We start from the raw sequence: 14,509 nt of genomic DNA on the forward strand, positions 1-14,509 counted from the left end.
CCACGTAAATCGAAGCTCACTGATCGGGATAAGCGGGAAATAGCTAGAACAGGTTCGAATACCTCACAATCGCATGTGCAAATAAAGCAATATTTCAACTACTCAACTGCTCGGGTGACAATTCATCAAATTTTGGGGAAAAAATCCTCACATAAAGAGGGCTTAAAAGGCTAAAACTCCTCATCGTACACCATCTCACATCGGAAGACGTCTGAATTTTACCAAAGCTCACATGAACCGACAGTGGGACATGGTATGTTGTGACAAAAAATGTTTCCAAACGAATACATTTTGCTATATACCATAACGAAGAGTTCTTCAATGTATAGGTTATCTTCACTGACGAAAACAAGTTCAATTTGGATGGTCCTGATGGCTTCAACGGGTACTGGTGTGATTTACGGAAGAAGGAACAGCATTTTTCAACCTGGAATTTTGGTGGAGGCTCGCGCATGGTTTGGGCGGGATTCTGCGCAACCGGAAAGCTCAAAATAGCTTTCACATAATTCAAGGATTACACGCATGTTCTGGAATCCTCTCTCCTACCGTTTTTGCGTGGATATCGTCAAAAAAATTCACATGGGCAATACTTTGAATATTAAATTTGTAACCAGTTTTGCAGAATGAAGCATTATTTAAAAAACAAAACGAAGAAACTTACCGATACTCCTATTAGTTTAGTAATTTCTGTCTTATTACGCTTACTAAAAAGAGTAATAACTTCCACGTTTTCATGTGAAGGCAAAGAGAACAAGTTTTTCACAGGGCCGTAAGGATGGAAGTTGAAAAGCACCACTAAAATGAACAGCACCTAGGTGAAAGACAAGGATTTGCGACTAAAGGTGCTGCCCCACGGACACTATTTCTAGTATATAGTGAGCTATGTGATAGAAAACTAAGGTATAGCATCGTAGAAACACCAAAACTATGAGGTGATAGTTAGTAGTTATGACTTGCAAGAATTAATTTTTAGCTATAACATAGAGAAAATAATTTTATCGTGTGTACACTGGTACTAGACAGTTTTCATGTCATAGGTGCTAACTATCAACTATTCCGTTATGACGGAGTAGTGCATAGTTTCTATGTTTCTAGCATCAGTCGATTAATATTTTTTGTTCTCTTTTTAATCTTTAAACCATTATTAGGACAGAATCGATAGCGACCCCTATGATATCAAAAGAAATATTCAAATCCTTTTCCTGCTTTTCTCGGAATATCATTTTCACAGTGATTAAATTGAAGTATTTTAGTTTAAACTGTTTTAGTGCAGAAAGAGCAATCATTGATGTTACCAATAGCACATTATTAATTATACAGACTTTTCAAAGGTCTTCAAAACTCCCCTGAATCAATGATACTTCCAAATAAAAAAAATATAGGAGGTTGTGTTCAAGACACGACCGCTTTGTTGACGAGAACTACGCTGTAGTTTAAATCAAGTCGCTTGTTTGTAACTGCGGATATTATTTTATAATGCTACAAAAATTTTGAAATAAACATTCTACCAGTTTGGTCGCCCTGAAATGTTTTTTTATTGTAGAATCGTTTGACGACAATTGTTTGATGATTCATTCTTGTGCTCGCAGAACAATACATGCTCGAGATAAGAGCAGCTGTCATCCTTATTTGAGAATGTTTTGCTTCAGACAAGCGAAACCAAATCACATGCAAAATTCCAGAATGACATTTACTTTCATGGTGACTAAATAAGCGAGATATACTCTATCTGTTAATCTCAACAACCTCGAAAAGAGTAGCACTGCTTCATTATGATCATGATTAGCGCAAATGCAATCCTAGTTGGAAGCAGTTTTGAGACTGGCACGCAAGCCCAAATAAATTCATAACTTAATACAACTTATTGAATAACTTGGTATTCTCCAAATAATTTTTTGATGCATATTAGATTCATTACTAATATCCTAGCGTAAATACTTCCCTACCGCTATCTCTCCTCCTTGTCTACATTTATCATTACGACTGTATAATTTGCAACACCAAACAATCGTCAATCATAGCAGAAAGAAATTAGGCGCCAATGCATACGGGGGTAGATACAAATGGGTTTTTTTTTAAATTTCGGGTAAAAACATTGAAAAACATTCAGCCGACTAAAGGGAAAACCAGTATATTTAAATGCAAGAAACTGCATTTAAGTTTGGAGAAACATGAGTTTAGAGAGATATTATTGAAATTCTTCTTAATATGTCCGTATTTCCCCACCTCTCCTGCTTATAAAAACATAAAACATGTTGACGTGTGTGAGTCATTGTTATCTGAACAAAAACCTAACAGAATACAAACGATACTAAATTGGTGTCGTCGACCACTGAGATACTACACGCATGTAACCACTGTGGTGTCACTGGACGCCAAAGTGTTAATATTGCCAGTCTAGATTAGCATAGCTGTCATCCTTTGTGGAGAGAGTTTTCCTACCGTCATGCGAAACCATATCACTGACGAAATACCAGAACATTTATGTTCTTGGTGAGCTGATGATAGCCTAGTTTAATGATTCCCCCCACACTTGTGTAGCTCAGAACCTTAATGCAATGGCGTCTGTTTGATGCGATGATTGAAATGCCAGAGACATCAGCGAGTGAGTAATTTGGTCGCGTCCACAGCGCAATCCGAAACGAAGACATGTGATGACGCAAAACAAGGAAGAACAAGCAATATTCATTGCTTTGAATACAGACATATACTGAAAGTTTGCCTTTTGTTCTTTGCTTGAGACTTTAAACTTCTTCAGTTCATTCGTCTCTAACCTTCAGAAAAGCCCTAGGAAAACGTTACTTTATCCATCATATTACTCCTCCACCCCATTGCCTTGAGAAAGGCATTCGATCCCTCGCCGTCCAGCTCGCTCAGCAACGTTGTTGTTCAGTCGATTTCCTCACAAAGAATGAAAGTTTGCCTCAGCGAGATCCACTGTTTATACTGTTTATACTGTTTATATTTGCCTTCGTTCTTCTTCTTTTTCTTTGTTCAAGGAGACTTTACATCTTACGATTTCCCCTTCGTTGCTCGTCGATAAGTTGCTCGTTATTGACAGCTCTGTTCGGGAAAGCACACAAATGGACAGAACAAATGTATGAGGAGATAGGAATGCTTCCAATTTTCATCAATTTAAACCATATACAGACTATAGGATTGTAATGTATAGCTCATCAAACAAATCTTAGGGAATTTCCGATTTGTTTGGTATGTAAATCGCCAAAATCCGTTCGCGGCAAGAATAGTTATTAACGTTAACTTTATTTCATAAAAACGTGACCTGTTTCCTGATTTGGCACCCTTAATGAAGGACGTAGTTCTACGTCAAAAACAACCTAAAAAGCTTGTTTCTGTTTCAGAATGATACACCCAAAAACAATAATTATTAGAGTGAGCAGGACGTGGAAGACTCGTCGGAATCAAAGGGAAGATCAGCATCCCACTCCAACTACAGGTGCAGAAGTTCAATCTTCTATTCCGAGAGTCATCACACCATGTGGATCACAACCAAACAAGAATCTGCGGGTGTTCTGAGTTTGTCTTTTGAGAAGTATGCATGTCAGAACTGCCGCGATTTTTTTCTTCTTCTGTTTAAGATTTATGTCCATGTTTATGTTCTGATAAAAGTGTTTTTGTGATGACACTCACAAAAATAGGTTGATTTATTTATGGCTGTCAACCAATCAATAAAGAAAAACAAAAATTACTCGTGTGTACACCAAAACACTCTTGGTCATAGTACTAAACGATAGTTTTCTACTACATAGCTTCTATTTTGTCATAGCTCAAACTTTTCCAAAAATTGTTTCCGAAATCTCTTAGAACTATCACTATCACGTCTATGTTATAGAGAACTATATCATAAATTTCATGCGCAGCACCTTAACATAGTCGGTAGCATCTACAGAGGCACCATAAAAGTCGGAATCTTTTGACTACTATGATAGAAAGAAATGATTAGTAACATGAGATAAATCCCGATACTAGTCGAAATAGAAGCGATGCCTCGCGTTGTAAATCTGCTCGTTGAATTTATTTCGAATAAGTTGCGATTTTCTTTGTCATTATAGAAATCGTGTTAGTGTGAGCGTCAATTCGTATTAGTTATTTGAATGACATTCATTCTCTTTCTATCTGTTTGATGATGAATAAATCATTAGTATCTAAGCAAACCTCAATTTCGCGAGCAAATTCTACACAAGCTATTTCTCGTGAAATCTATACACATAACAGTGTATCAATGCCTGTACGATCCAAGCGATGCGCATCTGATGAAGTTGGAAAACACGCAATGTATTGTGCTTGGATTGCCTTTACGCAGCGAGGAAATTCCTACGCACTAGGAAATTCCCAGTAATAAAGATCAAGCGAATGACTCACAAACAGTTGCCCACGATGAGTAGATAGCTGTGGGAGATATATTCATCTTCTGTGTCAAGTAATGCGATGTCGGTGTTCGACTGTGAGTTCAGACTACGACAGTCGCAGGTAATCCATTGTAACGATGTATTTAAACAGCGATTGAAACCTCATAAGTAAACATTGCGTGGTGTGCGTGTTCAGATCGGACCAAAAAATGCTCACCTATCATCCCAAGAAATTACTAGCGCCGATCACGTACAGCTGCTAACAAAATTTCAAGGTTAAAATGATCATTTCATGCCCTGTTCCTGCGACGACTCATATTACCACTGCTGCTGCTGCTGCTGCTACTGTTGCTCCGACAAGTCGAATGCAAAACATCATCGGATGAACGCAATTTACATTCCAAACAGCGAAAACCGGTTTAGCAAGCCAATCCCCGACCACAACACAACGTAACGCGGCTCGGTTTGGATCGTAGCATGAGTGAATTTTTTTATTGCAAAACTCTAATACCTCCCTAGAATACCAAGATAAATGACTCAACACAGGGAATTTTGTCCGCAAATTTGTTTGTGGATGCCAAAAATTAAAGCTTTTATCAGCTTCAATCTCCACCGTGTTCACGTGCAGTCGTGTCATAAAAATTCACCGAAACCACTTCCTATAATCAGCTGCAACCAGTTGTGGGCACTGAAATTATCATATTATGTGATTCACCTCCAACGCAGCAACACCTGCGGTGGCGGCGCGGAAAACGATGCTTCACTTAACATCGCCATTGACACAGCATCATCACACACTGATTGGTACATATCACCATTTGCTAGCCGTGGTTTACGTGGTAATACGCACTCCCGGGTGGGTTGTGGATGTGTCAGGTGTATCAACGTGGCACACCCCAACGGAATAGGACTAACAATAAAAATAATAATATTGGCCAATCAAGCGATGATCGCTATGTTTACACAACACACCTTTTTTGTAGTTTTTATTCCTTCCACAGCCAGGAGTGGGTAAGGATCGGCGTTGTTTGCATTTCACATCATCGCCTGTTAAATGTTGAACGGCTTTGTGGACAGGAGGAAGGTTGAGATGGGTTTGAAAAAGTTTGCCTTCAATTGGAAATACGCTCGACGTGTTGCGGTACCTGTTTCAAGTATCAGCGCGGTCGACGGGTTTAGTTGTGTGTGCAGAAATTAAAAGTTTAGATGTTTTTCACGCATGGAAACGCTTTTGAGTGATTAATTTTGTTAAGCTGCGGATTGAGGATAGGTTGCCGTGGATTCATTTGAAATGTTTGAATAACTCGTCTCGTTGAGCTTCGTTTGTGTTTCTGTTTGATATCCGATTTCGGAAGAGGTTGATTGTTTTTGAGGTTTTTGAGGATATGAAACAGTAATTTGCTAAACACATTCCTCAAAAATAACACCAAAAACTACAGATTTGAATGCGTGTGGAAGCTTTCTTTAATGAATCGTGAGCGTCAAAAATGATAGTAAATATTAGAACTGAACACTGCCGAAAAAAGCGGCTGCCTTGTTGACGCAGGACTACGAAATTATTTCAATCGGATCAATTAAAACTTTAGATATAATTCATCTTTTAATCGACCCCGTTGCATTTACCTTTTACTAAAAAATTCCTAGTACTTCTACCAAAACTCATCATTATAATATCAGAATATTTTCAAACTCAATTCTCGTTCAGGATTTTTCAACCACTTGAAAATAACATGTTTCTCCGTTACATGGAATAAATGTTTGATACAGAAAATAAGATAGAAAAAAGACAGACCCCTCCCCTCTTCTCCCCATAGAGAGGGGGGGAGTGTCCATTCACCATAGAAACGTTTCGTGCCCCCTATAATCTTCACATGCCAAATTTGGCTCCTTTGCTTGATTAGTTTTCGAGTTAAGCAGAAATTTATTTTTCATTTGTATGACAGCCCACCCTAAGAGAGGGGGAGGAGTGTCGAACCACCATAGAAACATTTATTGCATCTTGAAACCTCCACATGCCAAACGTTTTGTGTCCCCTAAAACCTTCGCATGACAAATTTGGTATTTTATTGATTAGTTTTCGAGTCACCCTTAAATTTGTCTTTCATTTGTGTGGCAGCTCTCTCTCTGAAAGGGGGGGGGGGGTTTGGTGAAGTATCCAACCCCCATAGAAACATTCATTGCACCCTGAAACCTCCATATGCCAAATCTGGTTTCATTTGCTTGATTAATTCTCGAGTAATGTAGAAATTTGAGTTTTTTCTGAATGGCAGCTACCCAAATCACCCCCCCCACCTTCACTTAGAGAGAGGGGAGGAGTATCTCATCACCATACAATCATTTATTGCACCTCAAACCCTCCACATGCCAAATTTGGCTTGATGAATTCTCGAGTAATGCGGAAATTTGGCAGCACCTTAACATAGTCGGTAGCATCTACAGAGGCACCATAAAAGTCGGAATCTTTTGACTACTATGATAGAAAGAAATGATTAGTAACATGAGACAAATCCCGATACCAGTCGAAATAGAAGCGATGCCATAAACCCAAACATCTGTTTTATTTTGATATGTGTTTTTTTTTCAATGATCTAATATGTTTCTTTCTCGTTTGCAGGTACAACATGCATTCAAAATTTGAGTATTCCATGTAAAGGTAATGTGGATTTTTAGTAAAATACAGCTCTATGTGTTCTTCCTCAAATCCTACGAAAAGTTATCAAATTCTCATCATCGTCAAATATTATTCTTTCTGGAACAGATTGAGTATTCGGTGTTTATGTAAATTTGCTTATCTTGGTGAACGGTAATCGAAAGTTACAAAATCATTTTTTAATTGCCGAACACAGATTGTTTATCATTATTTTTTCAGGGCAAAATTATATGTCTTTTGTTATTATCATTTAAAAACTCAGTATCCAATTTTTAGCTTAGTATCCATTAATAGTAGAATCACAGAGTGGAAACATATACGAAATGACACTGTTTTGAGTTATTTATGATTTTACAGACATTAATTGATTCGATACAAAGGGTTAGAAATACAAACTTGAATGGTTTTCTGGTTCATATTATTTTCCCGACGACCGAAGGAAGTCCAAACAGAGCAAATCCGACAAGATAAATAAAGATGAGCAATCAGCAAATTGTGATACAATAAGAGGACTCATTTGTACCCAAACCGCAACCTACAACAAAACTAATCAAGTGAAAACCACACACATTCCACACATAAATCACATCGAGAAATGCTCGCTACCTCATCCGATAATATACATCTATAAAATTCATTTTAAATTCAGCAAATCCTCTACATCTGAGAGGAAACGCTCTATCGGGGGAGCCTCTAGCAGCGGCTTCGTACGAGACGACCGGTGAACCTGTTTCGCATGTGCGAGTAACCTTGAATTGGTAAATACGGTAATGGCGAAACGAAAGGAAAAATAGTTCAGTGTGTCGTGTGCTGGCATCCACAACATACCTATTTGCACCTCACCTCAAAGTAGTGAGACGCAAGCATTCGTGATTCGACGCCAAGAATATATTATTCAAATTTCATCAGTTGACGTGACTAGACTCTCCTCACCTTATGGTTTTTAACGGGGTTAGCTGCTGAGCTACCTCTGCGCGTGCAAGCATGAAAATGCTTAGCGTCGATTGAATGATTCTTTCATGCGGATCATGTGACACCGTTAGTGTGATTAGATCCTATAATAGTTCTCATGAGTATATTGGCAAGGTAGAACTGTCTTCCAAGTGCTCTGTGTGAACGACACCCCACTAATAGGAAGTAGTTCATCGCAACGCTCCGATGGCCTTGCATCAGTAGTGAACGTCGTGTCTGTATACATAAAAACATTAGCCTGAGTGGTGTTGACGACGCTGTCATATCTCCTTATTAGTCGGCTGACCGACTTGATTTATAGCAGGGTACAAAACGGCACATTCACTCAGGCGACGGTGGATGCAAGAGGGGCACCCGCCAACGTGTATCGATGTCGAATTAGGAATTCAGTTTATAGAATTTATGCCCTCTGGTAGTCCCCTCCTCGAATGTAGCTTAGTGAAGTGAATGGTATTGATTAGTTGACTTAATTAGACGTCGATTCCTAGAAAACGACACTGCTCTTTAGCTCTCAATAAACTATCACGACAACATTGTGAAAGTTTTGCCTATGAGCTCACTAATCTTGAGTGAGCTCCATTTGGGTCACATTTTAGCGTTTTTTTTTAAATCATGTCTAACCTTTGAGTGTAACATTATTTATGTACTTCCACGTACAAGTTTCAACATTAACAGAGAAAAACAAAATAAAGTGCCCACTTTTTTTTTCTTTTCTTTATTTTTTTGTTGAAATAACTAGTAAAAACATCGTAATCATCCTTAAAATCATATCTATTATGTTCTTTTAGAACTTCAATCACGTTGCACTGAGAAAAATATTTTTTTTCTCATAGAAAAAAAAACAATTTGTATTCCTGAAAAAAACAGTGACCAAAAAGTGCCCAGATTAGAAGAGCTTCAAATGAGCTTAACTGAAGAATACAAACAAGAACATTTAAATAATTGATATGATTTCATTCAGTCTTCAAGACTTACTGTAAGTGCTTCGGCATGCTCTCCCTAAGATTTTTCAGTTGTGTTGTTTCAGTTGGGTCGAGTACTTCCCACGCGCGCTCCAGGGCTTCAAAATAATTGTTTTTATCGGTGACACCGATTTGTGTCGAGGATGGCCCACAGGTTTTAAAAAGGGTTACGATCCTGGATTTGTGGGGGCCATTCAAAGCGACACGACCGAAAGAATGACTTTGTTACCTTAACCGAAGAGCTCTTCAAGGCCCGTCTTGATGAAGAAGACTTGGAGATTTCCACGCAGGATGTTGCAGTACGACTCTACCGTCATGATTATGCCAATCTTCACCTCACCCTATGAAAAGCACCTCCACTCCATCATGTTTCCGCCTCCGTGCTTGGTCGTTCCTTGAATGTGACGCTCCTGCAGCTCTTCATCCGACTTGTGCTACACATGAACCAAACTGTTTCTTCGTATTTACCAACAGATGATTTCCATCCCAATGACATTAGAACTTAAACTAACTTAAACTAACAACACGAATTTTAAAACTGATAACACCGTAAACTAACAAAAAAATCGTCTAAATTTGCGCTTATTCGATTCTTGTGACACATTGAAATCAAACACAAAGTAACACTTATTGAAAACACGACACATACTCCGCACTGGTTAATGTAGGCCATAGTTCGTTCTAGCATGAGGTAAGATGAGAAATGAGTGTGATCGTAGATGACCACGACGGGTATTAATGTACAGCATACTGAGCAGTATAGGACAATCGATATTGCCCTGCAAGAGATTTGCAACGAAGCATCCTTTCGTTACCTTGCGTCTCGCGTCCAATAGTTCCAGTTTGATGAGCTTACATCGGCTTGTGTAGCTTGGCAAACTCAAAGGACTCCTCCAGATGAGGTGACGAAGTGCAAACCTAATGAATTTCCTTTGAACAGATTCAATGCGTTGTGTTCCATTTTGGTAGCACGGAGACAAAGCAATAGATGAGTATTCCAGGATAGGACGCATAATTGAACAATATAAGGCTTTCAGGCAGTAAACGTCCTTAAGTTTTTTGGCAAAGCGAAAAAGAAACCCCAGTTGCGAAGTGGCTTTAGATACAGCATATGTAACGTGATCTTTAAAATTCATTTTAGCGTCGATCATAGTCCCCAAATCCTTGACTGTTGATTCGCGTTTGAGTTGTACGCCTGCCAATGTGTAGTCAAAGCAGAAGAGTGTGTGTGTGCGCCCGAATGGAATAACGGAGCACTTCGACACGTTAAGCGACATACGAATCTTTAGACACCATTCGGCAAAAGCTTCATCGTGAAGTTGACATCGTTCATGTACAGCAGAAACAAAAATGGTCCTAGGTAACTGCCCTGCGGAACACCAGACAGAACCGGAAACGGTGATGAAATATAATATGATCTCCAATTTTGACGGACATGCTACGACCGGTTAGATACGATCGGATCCAGATGACCATTTGGTTACCCATTCCAAGTTTGTCAAACTTAGCTACTGCTATTCGATGATTCATCTTATCAAACGCTGCGGATAAGTCGGTGTAGATAGCGTCTACTTGTAGTCCATCCTCAATTTGATTTATCACGAACGAGGTGAAGCACGTCAACGGTAACGGTATTGAATTAAAGAGACTTTAAACTCTGAGAGTTTTTTTTTTTTTATCTATATTATAGTGATTTTCAACTCATTTGGCTGGTTCGTCACTTTTTACTTCCATTTTTGGAAGAATGTCGGGAGTGAGAATTGAACTCGTGACCTTTAGCGTGAGAGGCATGGATGTTACCACTACGCCAGATCACCTCCACAAACTCTGAGAGTTCATTCGTCTCTAAAAGCACGTCAAGTTAGTGGTCGTGGAACACTTAGGCATAAATCCGTGTTGTTCCAACGATATATACTGTGAACAACTTTGCATTAACGCCTGAAGCACGATCAGCTTGGCACATAATGCAGCAATACCTCGATAGTTCGAAACGCTCCGTTTGCAGTCTTTCTTGTATAGGGTAAATGATCTTGGTTTGTCCAGTCGAAAATATGATCATGGTTTGCCCACTTTTTTGAATGCTCTAATTCAGCGCTCCTGTGTCAAATAAGGCCTTCGAATGTTTCGAAACATATAAATGAAATTGCCTTTTACATGATTTATAGTAGTTTGATAGTATATTTTTACGAAATCACATGTTTTAAAGGATTATAAAATACACCTTCTATTTGTGTCAATGCGCCCCTCATTCGAGCTAACTTTTAATCGATCACCAGATGATTATTTGGCACGTAGGGTAAATGATCTTGGTTTGTCCAATTTGGGGTGTTTTTACGCAACTAGTAAATGCAAATCGATTTTTCTTCATGAAAATCACACATAATCGATACGAGTTTGGGTTTGTTGAAAAGCCCCAAGTCTCTAGTTGCTAATACTACCATAAGGTGTTGAAATTATTCAAATTTTTATGTTTTTTAACGTTTTTCCTTAAAGAAGAATTATGATCATGGTTTGACCACCTCTGATCATGGTTTGCCCATAAAAATGATCATGGTTTGTCCGGTTTTAGAAATCTTCATTTTTGAATGAAAACATTCGAATTCACAATTAGATGTTGCATTTATCATTGCTTGAGTTTACTGTCATCATATTGATTCATTCATAATTTAGGCTTTCTTCAGAATATTGCCTTTTCTTGGGCATTTTAGAAGTGTTCACCTCAACACAATCAACACAGAAAAACCATACTTCTGCTATGCGCGAAGCACACCATAAACAAACTGCAGCGCGCCAAGCGGTTGCCATAGAAATCATGTGGACAAAACAACATTATTGAATTGGACAACTCATGAACAGAATTGAGTTCATCAAAATGCGTTAATTTAATGGTTTAGCTATGTAAATCCGATACAAATTGTGAGCAAGCATGATGTTTACAATATTTATAAGTATTGTAATCCAGAAAAGGTCTGAATACGTGCCAAATAATCATCTGGTGATCGATTAAAAGTTAGCTCGAATGAGGGGCGCATTGACACAAATAGAAGGTGTATTCTATAATCCTTTAAAACATGTGATTTCGTAAAAATATACTATCAAACTACTATAAATCATGTAAAAGGCAATTTCATTTATATATTTCGAAACATTCGAAGGCCTTATTTGACACAGGAGCGCTGAATTAGAGCATTCAAAAAAGTGGGCAAACCATGATCATATTTTCGACTGGACAAACCAAGATCATTTACCCTATTCAGACCTTTTCTGGATTACAACACTTATAAATATTGAACACTTCTAAAATGCCCAAGAAAAGGCAATATTCTGAAGAAAGCCTAAATTATGAATGAATCAATATGATGACAGTAAACTCAAGCAATGATAAATGCAACATCTAATTCTGAATTCGAATGTTTTCATTCAAAAATGGAGATTTCTAAAACCGGACAAACCATGATCATTTTTATGGGCAAACCATGATCAGAGGTGGTCAAACAATGATCATAATTTTTGGTGATTGATAACTTCGAAAATCTACTCCAACTGACTCCTCAGTCAAGTTTTATGTCTTTGTACCATGATTTCCTTACCCATGAAGTGCACCCTTCACCGGGCATCTCCAACCAAGTTTGCTTCCCATACTTTTGCAATTCCTCTGTCAATTTTGATCTGTCCATGCGACAAAAAATCCATGGAATCCCAGATCATCTACGCTCCGATTCTATTCCGCCGATATTTTCGGCAGAATATGGGAAAGTTAGATCTGATAAAATGTTCTTTACTGACGGTTCATTCATAAACGGGTCCACTGGCTTCGGCATCTTCAATGAAAATTCCAGTGCCTCTTTCAAACTCAAAGATCCTTGTTCCGTGTATGTCGCTGAACTGGGTGCGATATACTACGCACTGGGGATCATTGAAACATTGCCCATCGACCACTATTTTATTTTTTCAAACAGTCTCAGCTCAACAGAGGCAATCCGCTCAATGAAGGTTGATAAACGCTCATCTTATTTCCTAACAAGAATAAGACAACTATTGAGTGTTTTGGTCAAAAAATTATTCAAGATTACCTTAGCATGGGTTCCCTCTCATTGTTCGATTCCGGGGAATGAGAAAGCGGACTCGCTAGCTAAGGTGGGCGCTTTAGAAGGCACTCTTTTTGAAAGGCAAATTGCCTATAATGAATTTTTTCACATTCCTCGTCAGGACACACTCGTTAGTTGGCAGCGCATGTGGAGTGAAGATGAGTTCGGTCGCTGGTTACACACGATTATTCCTAAGGTTTCGACGAAAGCTTGGTTTAAGGGATTGAATGTAGGTCGTGATTTCATTCGCGTGATATCTCGGCTTATGTCCAATCACTACAACCTAAACGCGCATCTCTATCGCATTGGGCTCGCAGCAAACAATCTTTGTGATTGTGGCGATGGCTACCACGACATCGAGCATGTTGTCTGGTCGTGTATCCGGTTCCATGCTGCTCGCTCTCAGCTCTCTAAAGCACTGAGAGCAAAAGGCAGACAATCGGATATCCCCGTCCGGGATATCTTAGGTAGCCGTGATCCTGATCTTCTGCTTCATCTATACCTGTTCCTCAGAAACGCCGATGTCAACGTTTAATGATGTTTCCTTCGTTGTGTCCCTGTTTCATATCCCTCCTATCCGATCTATAAACTTTTACTTAGTCGCGGCAATACATACACACACTCTTTACAGATACACGGGCCAAAGGTTGTGCAGTCCACTGATCATTCAACAAGAGCCAAAGGTTGTACCGCTCATGACTACTCTACACGAGCTGATGTTTGCGCCGGCTAGTGACCATTCTATCCTGGATTCCTCAAGTCGAGAAGACGCACCACACTATATATGGGGTACAGACTAGGGGGCGTTGCTGATTAATGGTCAGCTGCATCCCAAAAGGAAGTATCCCGTGTCGGGCACAGGTACAGAGCATTGGAGACAGCAACATCACAATTACGAAAACACTTGTAATACTAACCTCGAGCCAACCGCGAGTAATCGGTTACATATTACTAACATAGTTATAAGGCAAACATTGTCGAAATATTGAACTCCCGGCCCCGTCAGGTTGACGCCATATGAGCCTTAATAAAAATATATATTTTGGATAAAAAAAAAAATTCTTCTTTAAGGAAAATCGTTAAAAAACATAAAAATTTGAATAATTTCAACACCTTATGGTAGTATTAGCAACTAGAGACTTGGGGCTTTTCAACAAACCCGAACTCGTATCGATTATGTGTGATTTTCATGAAGAAAAATCGATTTGCATTTACTAGTTGTGTAAAAACACCCCAAATTGGACAAACCAAGATCATTTACCCTACTGGAAATACATACGACTGTTTCCAGCATCTCGGAAATACACCGGAAGATAAGGACAGATCGAACAGTGTCGCTAGAGGTGACGCAAGTGTGTCCACACAACCTTTCAAGACGAGTGATGGAATGCCGTCCGGATCACATCCTGTGGAGGTTTTCATGTTCTTAGTTGCTGCAATTACCATATCGTCAGTGATAACAAAATC

The 14,509-nt window shown here is 39.0% G+C and overlaps 1 protein-coding gene across 4 annotated transcripts in view; it reads left to right on the top strand.

Annotated features, from left to right (window-relative positions):
- Positions 1-14,509, top strand: part of LOC129768438 (putative ferric-chelate reductase 1 homolog) — a 111,729-nt gene that overhangs the window by 24,460 nt on the left and 72,760 nt on the right. The window contains exon 1 of one of the 4 annotated variants that reach the window (XM_055770099.1): positions 7,004-7,023. The exons of the other annotated variants lie outside the window; for them this stretch is intronic. The gene's annotated coding sequence lies outside the window, so the exon portion shown is untranslated. Of the gene's footprint in view, positions 1-7,003; positions 7,024-14,509 lie in introns of those variants that run through there. 4 annotated transcript variants of the gene reach the window in all.

Source organism: Toxorhynchites rutilus, chromosome 2, assembly GCF_029784135.1.
Source record: "Toxorhynchites rutilus septentrionalis strain SRP chromosome 2, ASM2978413v1, whole genome shotgun sequence".
Taxonomy (NCBI): domain Eukaryota; kingdom Metazoa; phylum Arthropoda; class Insecta; order Diptera; family Culicidae; genus Toxorhynchites; species Toxorhynchites rutilus.